At 42.7% G+C, this 17,566-nt stretch overlaps 1 protein-coding gene across 4 annotated transcripts in view; it reads right to left on the bottom strand.

The window, feature by feature from the left end:
* Positions 1 to 17,566, bottom strand: part of SGMS1 (sphingomyelin synthase 1) — a 99,237-nt gene that overhangs the window by 61,451 nt on the left and 20,220 nt on the right. The window contains exon 2 of one of the 4 annotated variants that reach the window (XM_061446778.1): positions 14,135 to 14,175. The exons of 2 other annotated variants lie outside the window; for them this stretch is intronic. The gene's annotated coding sequence lies outside the window, so the exon portion shown is untranslated. Of the gene's footprint in view, positions 1 to 14,134; positions 14,176 to 17,566 lie in introns of those variants that run through there. One more of the 4 variants, XM_061446810.1, reaches the window with a different exon arrangement.

Raw genomic sequence — 17,566 nt, 5'->3', positions numbered from 1 at the left:
TGCTCACCAAGTGGATCGCCATCCTGAAAGGTCTCAGCTGTTTCACTGATACCTAACACATATATTTCAGTGTGTTTGTGCTGCCTCTTTCTGAACAGTAAGATTTCAGCTGTCAGAAGCATCTTTTTCCAACACCCACTTCTCATCCAGGTCAAATCAAGCAAAATGAGTGTGAGGGACATGAAAAGAGTATTAGGGCGGTCTGGCAAGACGGGTATTAAATGACATGCAATGGCTCTCCAAGGCTATAGACAGAAAAGCCATGAATGGCCAGGTGCTATTGCACTGTCACTAGCCCTCCACTCCCCTTGAAACTCCCTTATCCTGAACTCTTCATGTGCATTCTTTCTGTGCTAAGCTTAGCTCAACTCACATTTTCATCTCAGCCCTTGGGCCTCCCTGATGCCATTGCAAAGACTCAAGATGACTACTGAAAATCCAATAAAACCATACTGTGTTTGGTTTTCCCCTCCAAAGGGGACAAAGTTGCAAAAAAAACGAGCACTGTGCTATAAACAGCAGAGAGGAGCTCCCTTTCCTTACCTTAACCCTGATACGCACAATGAATGATGTTAGAGGAACAAAAGGCTGATGGCTCCAATCCCAGGCCAGCCAGAAGTACATCCCTCACACCATGCTCAGAGGGATGTACTTTCCATGAAACACCATTTTTAGGATGAGCATACACCATGCCAAACTACACAGCGCCCAAATGACGCCAATTTAAGACTGAATCCACAGTGCTGCAGGTATCACAACATCATAGGACAATCAACATCAGAACTCTTGAATTAACAAGTTGCAACAGCAACCCAAACAATCTGCATTTGGTTTCTGTGGAATTTTAAGATGACAACCGCAGAAATCATTAAGTGCTAACATTTTGATTTGTGTCTGGACTAGTAGTTAGCAATGCTTATCGCATAACAGAAAGAGGCTCAGAATAAAAAGTTTCCTAATTTAAGGCACTGCTTTACAGCAAAGAAATACAAACAACGACTATCTGCTGTTGTCCCTTGCCTTTTGGCTAGACAATTCTGTGTGCAAACAGTGATGCATTTCAGTTGTGAAGCTGAGTATGCAACATATTTCCCCCTATACGCAGAAATGATCTCACTTTCATACTGGCTGCTTCAGCTGTGTAAATAAAAGCTAAAATACTGCCTTATATATATATTCTGTAAACTAAATCCTGCAGAAAGTAGCCAAGTAAGAGTCACAGAATTTTAATCTCTTTATCCTTGTGGCATCCTCCTTTATTTCATAATTTTTATATAGCATTCACTGAAGATAACTTCTAAAATTCAACAAAGGAGCAGGCTGTTCATTATAAAACTTTTCTTGACAGAATGCTTCAGGAAAACCTTGAAGAGGATGGGCATGAAATCAGTGTATTTTCATGCACCACTTGCAATTTTGTGACTAAGTATCTTAGGATACTGCATGTGATTTACTTGTGCAACTATTGCTCTAAAGCAAGTCAATGCAATTAAAGAATCGAGCCTCAGCTCCATGATGTCACCACGTTGCTAACAAACCTGAAATCCAGCTGGTTGGTGATGCTTCAAAGCTAGCAGTGATTTAAGGATGGAGCTGTCCTTCTGCTTTGACAGACCTGCCCATAGCAATAGTCCTTAGGGATTATGAGCAGAGAGCTCACGTGCTGGCTTTGAAGAAACAGACATCCTCACAAAGCACAAAGACAACCTCATGCTGAATATTACTGGAGTATGAGAAAAATCATGTAGAGAAACAGCAGCTACAACATAGCCATTTGCCTTCTCTCCTTTGTAAACGGGTTTGAAACTGCCTAGTACAGCTATGATCAAGGAGCAGCTGGAGATAAGAAGAGACATCCTCGTAACTGCTGACAGGTAAGCTTATTTGAGCTTCAGCACAAGTATTTAAAGATGAAAGAGCACAATGAGGATACTGAAAGACGACTGACAGCTTGAGGAATACACACCAGTTTTCAAATAATTTCTGTGATGTAGGGTAATGTTCATGATCACAGCATTCACTGGGAATTAGATCATCCATTGAGCAGCAGGTTTGCTAGATCAACTGTCTGGGGACTTTAAACAGGATCAGCAAAATCTGTAGGGCATTGCAAAACTGGAGTCAGTGCCTTCGCATTCATGGTATTCAGCTGCCTTCCTAGAGGAACTTCACAAAAGACTAAAACACTGGGGGGGGGGAGGAAAGTAGGGGAGGGGAAAACATCACAAGGAAGAGCAAACTGGGAAGTTGTGAATGCTCCATTCCTGGCAGTGTTCAAGGCCAGGTTGGACAGAGCCCTGGGTGACATGGTTTGCTGTGAGGTGTCCCTGCCCATGGCAGGGGGGTTGGAACTGGATGAGCTTGAGATCTTTTCCAACCCTAACTATTCTATGATTCTACGATACAATTTCAGGATTCAGGGAAGTTGCATGTTGTCCACGTTGACTGCTATGCCCAGACCTGTTTAGTCTATCTCTGCCTGACCTACAGTGCTCCATTTTGCATCTGGTGCTGGCTTCATTTAAATGCTTTTTCTGCAGGATTATTATTTTTGGAGCACGCAGTTTGACAAACCAGTAATATGCTGTCAGATGTACACCATTTAAACCTTTGGCAGGGGCAGACACAAGTAGCTGCACTGGGCTGAGGAGGGCATCGGTTACTTTGCATCAGTGACAGCATTTATGAAGCATCTGAAGCAACCATGAAAGCAGAGTTAAAATATCCTAATAATAAAACCAGCATTTGTGCAAAGTGCGTTCCTTACCTTTTCTGCCTCTCGCCTTTCATAGATATGGCATATAGCTCAGGGAGCTCCCAAGGCTATGTTTACACCAGCTTTCCAAGAAACTATTAGTAAATCTTCAGGAATTTAGTGATGCGTCAGTGCCTGAAGATGGCTGCAGTGAAGCTCCACAACGCACAAAAGTGCAAAGAGGAACATGAAAGTAAGAGCCTGCTCTAGACAAGATGATTTTTAAGTCTGCCTAGATGTAGCTTGGATGGGCACATGATGTGAACAGCTGGGAGAGTCACAGAGTACATCAGTGACAGAGCAGACATCCTCCATTAGAACTACAAAATCCCTCAGCATTTTAATATCAAATAATCTATCCAACATTTGCCATATATTTACCATCATGGAACAAAACAGATTAGATATAACATTTTGTCTTCCTAGTTAGTACAGAAACCTGTCAAAACAGTAGCTGACAGCATTTCAACTCTTCATTGGAAATGGGGACAGCAGAGGGAGAGGGAGCACAGGCAGGGGGGTGGGAGTTAAAAAAAGAAAAATTTAAAACCCCACCAAATCAACAACTTTTTGTTTTAACGCATCTTGAAAACAAATCTATGAGAACAAAGAAAAACATTTAACGAATCAACTGAAACAAAGCATACTGTGCAAGAATCCCAATAACTGTCTCATCTGTGGAATAATAAAACTGCAAAACCATGGAGTAATTTAAAACAACTATGTCTGTCATTCAAATAATGAACGAACTAGTCAATATTTATCCAATAAAGAGAAAGCTATTTAATAGGGTCTAACACAGGAGCAGAGCCTGTTGGATCCATGTAGTGACGCTGGGGGAAAAGAGCCCATTAATAATGCAGCCTCCCAAAAGCCACACAAAACAGAAGTATGGCAATCAGAATCTACATTTCCTGAGTCTAAGGGGATGCCCAGATTCATTAAATCCTTCAGCTCAGTGAATACAGGTTTGCTGAATGCAAAGAAACCAGACATAAACTAGAAAGCAAAACAAGATTAGAGATCAGCAAGATGGCATTCCCCTTGTGAATCCAAATAAGCAAGACATTTTGAACTACTTCCAGCATGACTTCAGCATAATAGCTGATCTTTCAACTGCATGCTAAGAGCTACAGGAACGGTCACACACAGTAGCCCCAGAGTTTTAGATCAGCTACTCGGCCTTCAAAGGAGGTGAAAAGAGTTGCATAAGAGCTGTGCTGTATTTCAAAACAGAAACTGCCTTTCAGATAAACACTAGATGTTTCTACATGCAATTTTCAAGCACTTGAACCCTAAGTAGATTACACAGGCTGTTTCAGTATTTGCTAGGTGCCCTGTCCCATCTCCAGGCCTCTCAGGTAGATGTGACACTCTAAAGGAGTTGGGATGGCACTAGCCACCAAAGGCCAATGAAATCTCATGTACGTGAGTAGTAAGAATTACGCCAAAACAAAAACAAGCACAAGCAAACAAGATGCAAAGGAAGACAGAAAACCCCTTTTCTGCTTGAACACATGTGAGAATTGGTGAGCACATCCTTAGAGGAAATCCTGTTACTTGGGTCCGCAAATTATGAATGAATCTCTAAGTCAGAGCCTCAGGAAAAAGGAAAGGTTATTTTCTGATTCAGTTAACAAATCTGGATGTGCTTGTTCTGGCTGAAGTAGAGTTAATTTTCTTCACAGTAGCTGGTATAAGGCTATGGTTTGGATTCATAACATAGGGATGTTTTCCTTTTTGCTGAGCAGTGCTCACACAGAGTTAAGGCCTCTTCTGCCTCTCACCCCACCAGCAAGTAGGCTGGGGGTGCACAAGAAGCTGGGAGGAGAGACAGCTAGGACAGCTGATTCCAATTGACCAAAAGGATATTCCATGCATTATGGAGTCATGCTCAGTATATAAAACTGGGGGAAGAAGCAAGAGGGGAGGGGAAGGGGGGAGAAGTTTGTAGTCATGGCTTTTTTCTTCCCAAGTAACAGTTACACACAATGGAGCCCCGCTGTCCTGGACATGGCTGAACACCTGCCTGCCCATGGGAAGTGGTGAAAGAATTCCTTGGTTTGCTTTTCTTGTGTGGACAGCTTTTGCTTTCCCCGTAAACTGTCTTTGTCTCAACCAATGAGTTCTCTCATTTTTACCAGTCTGGTCCTCTCCCCCATCCCAACACAGTGAGAGTGAGCAAGCAGCCGTGTGGGGCTTTTGCTGCTGGCTGGGGTTAAACCACTACACTGGAAAAGGAAGATTCTCTCCTTGGATTAAGGATTAATCAGCAGCATGTATGGCCTATTTTCATTAACTGTGTTGTTTCCTGCTAGCACATACTTTGCCTTTTCCAAGAAACAGGGAAGCAGCTGGTGTCTAACAGCAGATGAATTAAGAGACAAGAGTGAAACTATCAGCAGCTACCTGCGTTATGCTACTTGCTTACAAAGATCCAGCCAAGCTATTTAATAAGCAGCAATGGCTAGAGAATCTACCAAAGTTGAATTTGATTGATCCAAACAAACTGATCACAGGGAACATACAATATCTCCTCCAAAACTCAGTGTGGGGTAAGCACCCAAGATGTTACACCATTGCTTTTCTACTTGGACTACTCACTCCTCTCTTGGTATAACACTGACATGGGAGAAGGCAGCAGCAGCACATCAGACCACAACCCGGATTCAGGCACTCCCAGGGGATTGCACATGTTCACTCTTCATCCTCCTCACTTTTAAAACGTAACCTGCAGGCTCTGTGTTTTTTACCAAAACCACCCATGCAGATCCTGCGACATCCCCTTGCCATTCCCACTTCTATGGGATAGTTTCGATGCATGCAGCTCAGGTGCATCTGGAAAAAGTTGGGGGTGGAGGGTGTTAGTAAGGGCGTCAAACAGGAACTGAGATGGATTACCCACTTTTTCAGAGAGCAAGGATAAAACCATCAGCAGGTTGGCCGGGTGGTGCTGTAAAACGTGTTGCCAGTTACTTACAGAAGGTGAATAAAGGCAGTGCTGACACAGCAGATTTCAGGCTTTAGTCTGCCATGTCACCTCTTCCGTCATCGGCAACTTCAAGCACAAGCATTCCTAGCAGCAAAGGTATTACTTAAAAAGTCAATGTCCCAAGGAACTCATGTCCTACAGAGGATACAGTAAAACTCTAAATCCACATTCAGTTACATACGTGATTAATAAATTTCCCCAAAGCTGCTTTTACATGTACAAGACAACACCCAGAAACTAGTCACTGCATTTAATGGAGATTATCTCCTGCACATTTGACATTTCACAGGGTGGTGGGGTATTTTTGTTGGGGCTTGTTCATAGGGTTTTGGAGGGGTGGACAGGTTGCTTTGTTTAAAAACCAACACAACCACATTTGCCCTAGCCGACTGTGACCCATTTAACTGGAAAATCTGATGGCTGAAAATCTGCGTGCCGGTTAAACTAACAAGTAGTCTGCAAGTCTGCACTGGAATTTTAATATAACCATTCCAAGTTTCGCTGGTTTAATACATATTTTTATTTCTGAACATGCAACTTAAGTAAAAATCTTTTCAAAATACACAAAACACGCTGAGGCTCTGTTCCCATGGAGTTAAATTTTGTGGATAAAAGCATACCTGACAGTAACAAGCTTACACAAGAATCATTAAGAGATGCAGAAATTGAGTTCCAGCCATAAACCACTGCCTTACACTGCACTGTCTGCTTTAAATAATCACTGTCACATTGTCATTACACAGCAATCAGTGTGTTTGCTTTGCTTTCTGAGTCCAGAGAGCTGCCATGGTCAGAACCAGTAAGTGCTATAAAAAATTAACATTCAGTTTCTCCTTCAAAGCCACTGAAGTTTAAATTTAAAGAGAATTCTGCAAGCAGCTATATAAAAGCGCACAGAGTGCCAAGCCGGAGGATGAGTATATTTATATAACAAAAGGCTTCCTGGATTATTTTAAGGCTCTAGCTCTGTAAAGCTAACAATTGAGGAAAGGGAACTTTTCCCTTTGTTTAAAAAATAGCACTCAAACTAAAAACAAAAGAAGGGGGGAGAGAAGTCATTGAAAAAACAACAGTATCTTGATAGCGTACTCAGATCCCTGGATCTCAGGAACAAGACATCCATGTGCTTTGTGACCCTGTGAGTTTGGACGTATGTTGCCATATACTGAGACAAATACACAAAAAAACTGAGAGGTGTGAAGTACCAAAGCACCTGCAAGTAGTATATTTACATAAATTACAAAGTATGCCACACACCCAAGGGTATTTGGTTTGAATCTTGTTCCATGGAGCAAAGCAGCCTTGTACCTCTTGCACTGTACCCACTGATGTTCAACCCCTATTAAACCTGCATTAAACTTTAAGTAATAGATTACTACATTATTCATCATGTTTGTGTACTGGATCCAGGGAAAACAAAAGTTGAATCAATACAGTGACATGAGCTTGTGGTGTCTGGTAAAAGTGTCTTCCACTCTTAATACTTATATAGTTGAAGGAGCATACAGAAAGCAGAATTTTTTCATGACTGATTGTGCAGGGTTTGGCTGGAGTAGTTAATATTATTCATAGTAGCTGGTATGGGGCCATGGTTTGGATTTGTGCTGCAAACAGTGTTCATAAAACAGAGGGATATCTTCCTTTTCACTGAGCAGTGCTTACACAGAATAAAAACACCTGTCTCTCACCCCACCTTGAATAGGCTGAGGGTGCACAAGGAGTTGGGAAGGGACACAGCTAGGACAGTGACCTCAACTGACCAAACGGATATTCCATGCATTATGGAGTCATGCTCAGTATATAAAGCTGGGGGAAGAAGGAGGGGCTGGGGAAAGTCTATAGTGACAAGTGTTACTTGTCTTCCCAAGTAACAGTTACACTTGATGGAGTCCTGCTGTCCTGGGCATGGCTGAACACCTGCCTGCCCATGGGAAGTGTTGAACGAATTCCTTGGTTTGCTTTTCTTACGTATATGGTTTTTACTTCCCCTATTTAACTGTCTTTATCTCAACTCATGAGTTCTCTCACTCTTACCCTTCTAATTCTCTCCACCATCCCAACATGGGGAGAGTGAGTGAGCAGCTGCATGGGATTTATCTGGCAGCTGGGGCTAAACTGTGACACAAGCTAAGTACTACAGTTTGTCCAGAACAACTGTCACATAGGTGCCAGCTTTCAGAAAGCAGCAACTGCAGAAAACCAATCATAACAATTCACTTTACAAGGGACACAAAAATAAATAAATAAATCAGTTCCCTAATTTTCAGCAGCACTGATGCTTAGTTGTGACTTTTTTCCTCATTATTTTTAATTACTGATGGTATTTATTACGAGTATCTGCAGAAGCACTACTAAACATCTTAACTGTACAACACGAGATTTAGAGGCATGCAGTACTGCGACATCTATAGGAGAGGGGCAAAAACCAACTTTCCAAAAACAAATTTGCCTGGGGCAGCTGCAAGAAGAACTGCAACTGTATTAGAAGAATGACAACTGAAAGCTGCTTTTCTAGCCTGTCCCTTTTCCCAGCCTCTCAGAACAGCCAGTTCAGCCTCACTAATATTCAAGAATACTTTGAGAAAGAGGCAGCAGCTTCCCCAACTGGGACAGGAAGGCCTTGGTTTGTTCAGTGTGTTTGTCAAGCAGGTTACAAACAAATAAGTAACAGTTTTAAACACACACACTTTCCTAGAATCTCTGCCCAACAGCTCCATTTTTATTCTCTGATTCTTACAATACTCCTCTAGCTCCTACATCAGTCATGAAGCTTTCAAAGCACAGATCAAAACCAACAAGACCAGGAAAATCTCCCACAATGTCTTTCAGTAAATCCTTGCAGTTTCAACTGATTATTGAAAAACAAAGGCATAACTACAAGCAGCAAGAAGTGGCATATGCCCCCTTTACTTTCTCTTTGCAGGTCATTCTCTACATCTAATGCAGAACTGGGAACAGAAACCAGGTATTCCAGCTCTGGCTGTCTACCCAACATATCACTAGCTTCTACAGCCAGAATGGCAAAGGTTTCATAAGAAGTAAGGGGTTGGAAGCATCTACACACAAACTGCATCTTCTTTGCTCTTAATTGTCCTTACCTGGAAGTAGGACTCAATTTGGTCCAGGGTACCACAGACCAGAAGTCATCTATTCACAAAACCATGGGAATCTCAGTGTTTCACTCTTGAAAGTCATACCCAGTTCCAGTGAAATGCAGAGCACCTTTTCTTTAACAAAAAGAGCGATCAGGCAGAACAACTCTTGAGACACACATTGCCACTGGAAGCATAAACTAAAGAAATAAATCTCAATGCTTTCTTTGAAGTGAGCTGATAAAGTCACCCAGGCTCTGAACCAAGCATCACACAAGACAATAGGTTTTGCTGACAAATAAGCTGCAGGGGGAGCAGAGGAAGAAGTCTGAAAGCCTTTTCTGCTATTCTTCAAGATAATCAACATCATTTACAAGAGAGAGGAAGCACCTGCACCAAAGCAAAAACAAAGTATAAATCAAAATGCATTTGACCAAGATCCCCAAGTGGCAGCACCCAGGTAACAGGCTTCTCTTTATCCCTGTTACTCAGCTTTTGCACAGCCAAACGATACACCTGGCAGCAGTAGACAAACCACAGAGCCCTGTGGCTAGGAAGCAGATACACTCTTCACCCAAGATTCCAGCTTTCAAGGGAGGCAAAACCAGGGGGGAAATCTGCAAGAGAACCAGCCGCCTTTTGCAAGGCTGTTTGAGTTAACTTTTGGGCAAGAGAAAACCAGATGGTCTCCCTACTCCATTCACATTAGTTAGAAAAGTGTGATTCATACACTTGCATTCAAATACTAGTTGGGGGATGGGGTAGGAAATCAAATTCTGCTTGCTGAAGCAAAACCAAATCCAAATAACTGACTGCTGGGAAGCAAGCAGCCTTCATCATCACAATTCTGCTTTCTTGGACTCCTTTTTAACTAGGTTTAGGATTATTTGGAAATTCTTGCCTCATCCTCAAGATTAATCCATCAGAACACTTCAAGGAGAGTGCCATGAGGCACCCCCTGCTCCAAACACCCCTCTGAGCCCAGACTCCAGCGGCCAGAAGATTCTTCTCTGCTTTTTGTTGATCCAGATGAAGCCATGGCACAATGCCAGCAACAAAGCTGCTCAGTAAAACCCTGCTATCCTGCCCTGTTTGCTGTAGGGTTGCACTAATAAGAGCTAATGTCTACAAAACATAAAACAAGTTATCCATCCCATGAACATCTACCAGCATGTCTTCAGTAAGGAGGAAGACCCTGGTTCCATGAGTAACTATGCTATTATCTCCTAACAACAGCCACCCTCCCAAACACATCATACTCCCTCTGCTCACAAGCACTCACTTGCTTGCAAAGTTTTATGCAGTACAAGAAGTCACCCATCTGCTGAGAGCAGCACTGGCATGAACAGCAAGAAAGCCAGCCTGGTGTCTCCCTCCCTGCACCCAAAGGGAAAGCTCCAAATTCTGCGTACCCACTCTTCTAGGAAAAATGGTGTCCCCTGTCATTCTCCCCCCACCCCACCCTGATCCAAGAGATGGTAAAGCATAAACTGGCACTCAAACACAAACATATATTTTAGCGGGAGGTGTCCCTGCCCATGGCAGGGGGGGGTGGAACTAGATGATCTTAAGGTCCTTTCCAACCCTAACTATTCTATGATTCTGTGATTTTTGATGAGCAAGTCATGAATCAGCATCTGCTGCTGAACACTACAAGCACTCAAAAGAGATTTGACACTAGCTGTATACTCTTACTCTAATGTATAAAGCCCTTGAAGGACTCCCCTTCTACCACATACAGAATTATTTCTGAGCCAATCAGAAAAAAGTTACACTGACAACAGAACTGTATGGCAAGGTTTGAAAAGAGCTCCTTCCTATCTTTCCTGTGGCACACGCAGCACTTCATTATTTTTTAAAAATGCTAACATTTTTTATATACTTCTCAGAACATAAAAGATCCACCTCACCTAAATCAATTACCCTGTGCGACAAACTCCTTCATCCTCTGCGCTCCTTCCCCCAGAGTAAGGCCCTTCTGTTCACACAGCAGTGGCTTCTGCCCTGCTGGAGTATAGACTGACAAGTTCAGAGCCCAGTTTCCTTAAACTGCATGTATCTTTGTGGAAGTAGGTCAGTTTCTGGCGCTGCTAAGTGATACAAAGCCATAACAGCACGAGAGAAGCTCACTTCTATTTTAGCATATAACATGACAACACTCAGCTCTGTCAGGTTTAAGAACCTGAACATACAAACGTCCATGGGACCTGATGAAATCCATCCGTGGGTCCTGAAGGAGCTGGCAAATGAAGTTGCTAAGTCACTGTCCATCATATTTGAAAGATCATGGCGGTCAGGTGAAGTTCCCAACAACTGGATAAAGGGAAATATAACCCCATTTTCAAGAAGGGGAAAATGGATGACCCAGGGAATTACAGACCAGTCAGTCTCACCTCTGTGCCTGGCAAAATCTTGGAGCAAATTCTCCTGGAAGGCATGCTAAGGCACATGAAAGTCAACAAGGTGCTTGGTGACAGCCAGCATGGCTTCACTAAGGGGAAATCCTGCCTCACCAATTTGGTGGCCTTCTATGGTGAGGTGACGGAACTGACGGACAGGGGTAGAGCAGTTGATGTCATCTACCTGGACTTGTGCAAAGCGTTCGACACTGTCCCACACGACATCCTTGTCTCTAAATTGGAGAGACATCAGTTTGAGAGGTGGAGCACTCAGTGGATAAAGAACTGGCTGGATGGCCGCACACAAAGAGTTGTGGTCAATGGCTCAATGTCCAGCTGGAGACCAGTAACGAGTGGTGTCCCTCGGGGATCGGTGTTGGGATCAGTCTTGTTTAACATCTTTGTCGCTGACATGGACAGTGGGATTGAGTGCGCCCTCAGCAAGTTTGCCGATGACACCAAGCTGTGTGGTTCGGTTGATACCCTGGAGGGAAGGAATGCCATCCAGAGGGACCTTGACACACTTGTGAGGTGGGCTGATGCCAGCCTCATGAAGTTTAACCATGCAAGGTCCTACACCTGGGTTGGAGCAATCCCAGGCACAGCTACAGGTTGGGCAGAGAAGAGATTCAGAGCAGCCCTGCGGAGAAGGACTTGGGGGTGTTGGTCCATGAGAAAATGAACATGAGCCGGCTTCAGTGTGCGCTTACAGCCCAGAAAGCCAACCGTATCCTGGGCTGCGCTAAAAGGAGCGTGACCAGCAGGTTGAAGGGGGTGATCCTGCCCCTCTACTATGCTCTTGTGAGACCTCACCTGGAGTATTGTGTGCAGTTCTGGTGTCCTCAACATAAAAAGGACATGGAACTGTTGGAACAAGTGCAGAGAAGGGCCACGAGGATGGTAACAGGACTGGAGCACCTTCCGTATGAAGACAGGCTGAGAAAGTTGGGGCTGTTCAGCCTGGAGAAGAGAAGGCTGTGTGGAGACCTCAGAGCAGCCTTCCAGTATCCGAAGGAGGCCTATAAGGATGCTGGAGAGGGACTCTTTATTAGGGACTGTAGTGATAGGATGAGGGGTAATGGTTAAATCTTAAACAGGGGAAGTTTAGATTGGATATAAGGAAGAAGTTCTTTACTGTAAGGGTGGTGAGGCACTGGAATGGGTTGCCCAGGGAGGTTGTGAATGCTCCATCCCTGGCCAGGTTGGACGAAGCCATGTGTGGTATGGTTTAGTGGGAGGTGTCCTTGCCCATGGGAGGGGGGTTGGAACTAGATGATTTTAAGGTCCTTTCCAACCCTAACAATTCTATGATTCTATGTCTGTGATATCGCTTGCTCTAACATCTGCAGTGCTTCTTTAATGCGGAAGCACCAGCTGAGAAGCAATTCTGACGGTTTTGACGCCATTAAAATTAACATCTGCCAGTCCTGTTTTCCCTATCACAAGATGGCTAAGAACTACCAGTCATTGTCAATAGCACCCAAACACTCTCTACTGCATTGCTAGCTAACTCAGAATATATGCATCATTTTATAACACGTCATCTAATAAACTATAACCAGCAAAGACTCAAGCTTAGGGCAGGCTTAGAGTAGAAGCTGCATCTCTGGTGAATGCATTTAAATAAATTACAGCTTGCAGAAACCTGCAGGATTTCCAGAAAGAGCACATTCCTTTTATTAATATTTAAATGTTTTTCAGGTGAATGCTAACATCCTTCTCATCCCTGCAGAATTATAAGCTAACCAACCATCTGTGCAATTTAGGAGAATATATATCCACATCTAAGGGCAACTTTGAGACTTTACAGAAGTAAAAATGTCTTGTCGGTCCATCAGCTGTGCCTGCAAAGCACAGACATGAAGGTGTTGAGGATTCTCCTCTACCTCTTTTCCTTTCCACTCAACACATATATACAAGTGGCACTGTTGCAAAATGAGCAAGTGTAGGCTGCTGTCTACTTTCTTATCCAACATAAGCAGCAAGGATCAGGAATGTCTGCAAAGCCTGGGTTAACCAGCTACCAAACGTGGCACCTCAATGATTACAGCAGCATTTTCATTTTACACCCTAGCACAGGAAGGCAAGGCACATTTCACTGGCATGTTTGCCTCTCATTTGCCAGACACACCAAAGTACTTTTTAAAATACACTGGAGAAATTCAGCTTAAATAGATCACTTGCATGAATGGCCAACCCAGTACACTTGGGGATTAAAGAAGCCAAATTAATTGATTAAAAGACAACGCAAGGGATTTTGACAGAATGTTTAGCCAATGTCTAAGATGTCATTTTAATCCTCCTCACAGTTAATTCTTCGAACTTAATAAGCCAGTAAAATTTGTGATGCAGTTCTCACACAGAAAACCTCTCCAAAGGCATACTAATCATGAACTATTTTGCAGATTACTCCTAATCTACAGTTGTTTGCCTGTGCACACTTCCTGCAGAGACAATAAAATCATGTAGCAATAAGGTAGAGCTCACTCCCAGTGAAAGGTTATTTAAGAAAAGAACGACCTTAATTTGTTTTATGTAGAGCTGCAGTAGGGAACCATTACCCAAATACTTCCCTCTCCCACCCCAGCTTTTGCTGTTGTATTTTAGAGTAACCTCCATTTTACATTTTTTGTCTTTAATCGTAAAAAAGCATAATATTTTTAGATTCCATTTCTATTGGAGGAAGATTTAGAGATAATTCCCCCTCTGCCAGACACACCGCATTGTTAATCAGTGCTTGGTGAAGCACTAAAGGAGGCAGCCCATTTCTTGTATGGAAAGATGGTAGCCAAATGCTGCAAACTCATTCCTAGTGTCCCAAAGACCTGAGAAAAATGTTATCACTGCTGACAGCAACATAATTATGTTAATTAGCAAGATTTACTCATGGGATTACCTTTGTGAGTTCTTCCAACATGTCATTGACTGAACAAGGCTCTGTAAACAAAACAGAGGGGAGGAAGCTCAGACTTCAGTGACATACGAACGAAACTGCAGCAAGCACGCCTTCTTCACTATTAAAATTTGCACTTCTAACACAGAAGTACATGACTGTGACCAGTCTCACATTTAAGATAGCTGTGTACTTTCTGCACTAGACTGTACAACACCAACTTTGACTTTCATTTTATGGTGTAAATAGGGTGAAGCATAATTTTTAGAAGGGGGGAGGGGGAGACTGCATGAGCACCAGGTAAGATGACAACTTTTGAGTTCTCTTACTAAATAACTACAGGACAGACAGGAGATATAACAAAGGAGGAAAGCCACTTCCAGTAAGAAACAACCAGATCCAAAACCCCATTTTGCCTGTTGCCTGGGTTTATTTTTAGATCATGTCACTGGAGGTCTAACACATGACTAACCAACAAACAGCAATCCGTTAAAAGGAAACGGTCTCTTCCCCTGTTTCTAAAATAGTAATTTCCCCCCTCAGACCTCCTCCCCACCTTGCAGCCTTCCAAAAAAAACCTCACGGGACACACACCTCTCCACAAATCTGACCCCAACGTTGCTGAGTCCCTTTACCACTTAGGGTCCCAGCTGCCCAGAGACACTTGGAATCTTTACAATAGATGAACACTAAGACACTGTGAAGTAACTTGGTAGATACTAACATTTTCAACCGCCCCTGAAGGGTGAGATGCTAAAAATTTCCAATATTCACCAGAAAATAATTGAAGATAGACAGCTGAGATGAGTTAACTCTAAACCAAACAAGCTATGAATAGGTTAGAAAACATTAATAAAATGAAATACACTGCAACTAACTCATAGTTAGGTCATTTTCAGGATATCAGCAGTTAGACCTATCTAGGTAATTTCCCCTGGTTATAAAAACCCTTGGTCAGGTTATTTAGACAGATAATACTTTCTGAATCATTATTTGGAAGGAAGTTTCCACTATTACATACAGCTCCCACTAACAGTCCACTTAGTGCACATACACATATGTATCTATTATAAGGACTTTCTCGAAAGCCTCAGCTTTGATCATAATCTCAAGGCATACTGTTGTAACATTTTTCTGAATGCAATGCTGACTGCTACAATATTCGCTTCTGAAACACATGTTCCTTGCTTACTGGCAAATCCACCAAGGACTGCCTCAACCTGTAATCAGCAAACCTACTCATAAAAGGTCACATGCCTCTTCCCGAAAAGCAACTAGAAAATGACAAGCCTTCCCCTCACCTGGTGACCTTTAGTACTATACCTTGTGAGCTCATTATGCAAACATGTCATTGATAAGGAATGCAGGGTACAAACTGGATACAGAACTCGCTGTCAGTCTTGCAACAGACAGTAACAGGAACAAAGTATCCTGTCTTCTGCCACCAGTATGACCTACTTCAAATTGCCTACTATACTGCTTATTTTTACTGACCAAACTGGTGTTTGCCATCTCACGGATCATTTTCCATTGACTGGTAGCTATTTTGGCTTTACAAGAGCTGGAGGAGAATGGGATGAAAGCAGAGGACTCCATGACAAGCACAGTCTACATGCCTGTGCTAAGGGGACAGAGACAGAAATGGTTCACCTCGACCTGCAAGCAACAGCATGTGTCAGAATTCACACTATATTTAAACACGACTTCACAAACAAAAGCCTTCCTTGTCAAGTTATCTACTGACTAGGAAACAAACCACAGCAGTTTAAACTTAGCTCTTCCCATTTTGCAAGTGCTTTGAAACAAGAGGCCCTTGTTAGACATATTCCATATAGACATATTCCAAGCATTTTTTAAAAGTAATAGCTGATACAAAGCTATTACAAAAAGAGGAATCCAGATAACTTTTCTGGTAAAAGGAGATGCACCCTTCATTGACCAGAGAGTTGAGAAATTATTGGGGGCTATTTTCAGCCTCTAACATGTGAACAGGTACCATATGAGACTTCACTAGCTGGAATATGGTTCCTGCAGAGTCGTGGTGATGATACTCTGGGAAGAATGGGAAAACTAAAATGTATGCTGGTGCGCATACATGCCGATCTCAAAGGAAGGACAGGCAGAATGGAGAGACAAGGTCATTTACAGACTTTGCAGTCTGTAGAAATTAAGGCAAATAAGCAGAGCACAAAACCAGATCTGTTGTGTGGCTTTTTCAGCTCCGGCAGGGTTAAGAGCATTAGTTCAGATTTACTTCTGAAACTTGACACTCAGCTGGTGACTGAATGTCTTCTTTGTGCCCTGCATCAAAGGCAAACACCAGCTTACTCTGGTCTTGCAGCTCCTCCAAGGACATGTGGTGCACTGCATGGAGTTCAAACTCCAGAATCATCAGTGGATGTCAGTGGTTCTCCTGAGCAAGGAGGTCAGGAGATACTTAGTAGGACAGCTGGAAACACGCTGACAAGTTTTGTGTCCATTGCTCAAGCTTTTCAAGCAAGCTAAAACCAACCTGCTTCATGAAGCACATTAAAACCTTCACTGGAGAAAAAAAAAAAAAACAACAACAAACCACCACACAAAAACCAGCCAAACAAACAAAACCAAAGAAACCTAAACACATTCTCCACTTATCTGGCAAATGCAACTCCAAATGTACCCAAGCAGCTCACCCTACATTACCTCACCAGTTAAAGCTGTTTTGAGTACAGAAAAATGTGCTGTTAGCAACAATGACATTTATAAAGGATGTTTCTTTAAACCTTTTTAAGCTCTTAAAATATCATTTTGTACTTTATATGTGGGTCTCTTCTACACAATTTACAAAATAATTACACTGCTCTTGGAACAACAAACTGCCACGTATGCCTGTGTGGGCAGCTATCCCATGCTATTTTAACCTCCTTTTCAATTCACCTTACTGTCCAGCAAAACTCAATCAAAGAAAGGCTGTGAAATGGAAAAACAGAAGGTATCATTCCCATAACATCTCTGGGCTGAAGCCAGTAATATCCACGTTCAGTGACCACCTTCCACAGAGATTCCCTTCAGCGTTGTCATCGCACAATAAAAGCTTGGCATTTGCCTCCACTATTACAACCCTCAAATTCAGTCACCCCAAGCTTCAGGGTTTTTAAGTTAACACCATCCCCATGCAACAAAAAATAAAAATCAAAGCTGCTCTGCTCCATAAGTTGAATGAACATGTAAGAGCAGCTGAAAGTGTGCCTGGCGTCTGACAAGGCTCTATCTGAGGCTTTGACTACATTCAGCTCCAGGAGTTTCTTAAAACTGTATTGAGGTTTAAGGGGATGAACGCTTGGGAAATCTCTCATCCAAACACTTCTTCAGCTTCCCCCTCCTCCCACACCAACTCACTTGATCCCTGCCAAACTTTGCATCCATAACATTATCTGGCAATGAGAGCAAACACAT

The sequence above is a fragment of the Pezoporus flaviventris genome, unplaced genomic scaffold, assembly GCF_033815535.1.
Source record: "Pezoporus flaviventris isolate CSIRO_AGI_PZ_B2104156 unplaced genomic scaffold, CSIRO_AGI_Pfla_v1 ptg000001l, whole genome shotgun sequence".
NCBI lineage: Eukaryota > Metazoa > Chordata > Aves > Psittaciformes > Psittacidae > Pezoporus > Pezoporus flaviventris.
This window is presented reverse-complemented; position numbering and strand designations above follow the sequence as displayed.